The sequence below is a fragment of the Monodon monoceros genome, unplaced genomic scaffold, assembly GCF_005190385.1.
Source record: "Monodon monoceros isolate NGI ecotype Baffin Bay Population unplaced genomic scaffold, NGI_Narwhal_1 Super_Scaffold_15, whole genome shotgun sequence".
Classification (NCBI taxonomy): Eukaryota; Metazoa; Chordata; class Mammalia; order Artiodactyla; family Monodontidae; genus Monodon; species Monodon monoceros.
In genome coordinates, this window is record NW_021703771.1 from 36,824,000 (window position 1) to 36,825,467 (window position 1,468).

Consider the following 1,468-nt stretch of genomic DNA (forward strand, 5'->3'; position numbering starts at 1 on the left):
ATTTGAGTTAGTTCCATCAGCCATTCTAACGACGCCAATTTTATAGACCTGTTGTTGAGTGTGCTGCAAAGAACTTAGTTACTCCTTTTTTCTCCCGAGTTGAAAAAAATCTTTTCCCCACCCCTTTTCCAAATATCAAAGGCAAACTGACATCTAGTCCCTTGGAAGAAACTAGTTGGGAAACACTGTGTCGAGTGCTAAGGATTGATTTTTATTTTTCATCATGGTAGGGAAAGGTAGATCTCTATTACACTTTCTTTTAAAATGTAGGTTATCTTTCAAATACGTTCTCCACTGGGTGTCGGCTGTTGCTGCTCACGCGGGCCTGTCCCCATAACACGTTATTATGTGTTGCACGTACTTTCCCCAAATGAGATTTTATTAGGACACAGAAATTTATAGGAGCGACTCGGCTTCTTACAACCCTATCATTCTAGAAGCGCCATGGCTTAAAGGAAGTTATGAGAAAAAAGCAATCTTGTAAACTTTTCAGAAAAAGGAGTTTATGTAAGAGTCTATTAAACTTTGCTTCACTACTTTGCTCAAAGAGGCATAAATATAAAACGCCAAGTAAGTGTTGGGCATTGTTGCCATCATTTTCTCTGTTAATTCTTATCACTTTCCCCTATCCTTTGATATTTTAGACACAGTGGCTTAATAACTACGTGGACAAATAGTCTTTACACTTAGGATACGAACTCCTAATCATCCCCTAGAAATCTTAACAGAATTAATACCTTGTGTTTTACAAGAAATGCCTTTTTTAAAGTGAATTTTCCAAATTAAAAAAATAATAATAAACAGCTAGGATTAAGAGCATTATGACTATAAACCTCCAGAAAACATTTTAAGTTTAATAAGTAAAATTTCTGATGTTTTGGTCAACCATCTGATTAAGGCCTAATTGTAAATATCTATAAATGCACTAAGCAGATTAATGTAACTGTAGCCTATGCACCTTGGTAAGTAAGCTTGGCGTGGGGTGGGGAGGACAGTGGGGGAGGTATAGTGGCCAGGCTGGTAATTTTGAAGGTTGCTTTTCCCTTGAGTTTCGCTGTGATATGAGATAAAGGTACGTGGAGTGCTAAGAAGGCACTGTGGGTGCTAAGAGCATGGTGGCTAGTGAGCCAACATTCTCATTTTAATTCAGATGTTGAAATGGGCAGGAAGCTGCTGCCTGTGTCTCCAGGCATAATCAGGACTGGGGCAGTGCTCAACCTGGGTGCACAGGCTTGTCCGCCTCAAGTCTGTACAGGAGCAGTGTTTGCAAAACACACTCCAGACCTGCAAGCTGAGGCAGAGAGTGGCATCCAAGGCTCCTGCCGCCCGCCAGGAACAGAGTGGTGAGAGGTGATGAAATGCTTCTCTTTTCAAAATTGAACGAGCAGCAACTTTCTCACAGTCTTCCCACTCCCAGCACGCACACACACACACACACACACACACACACACACACACACACACACAC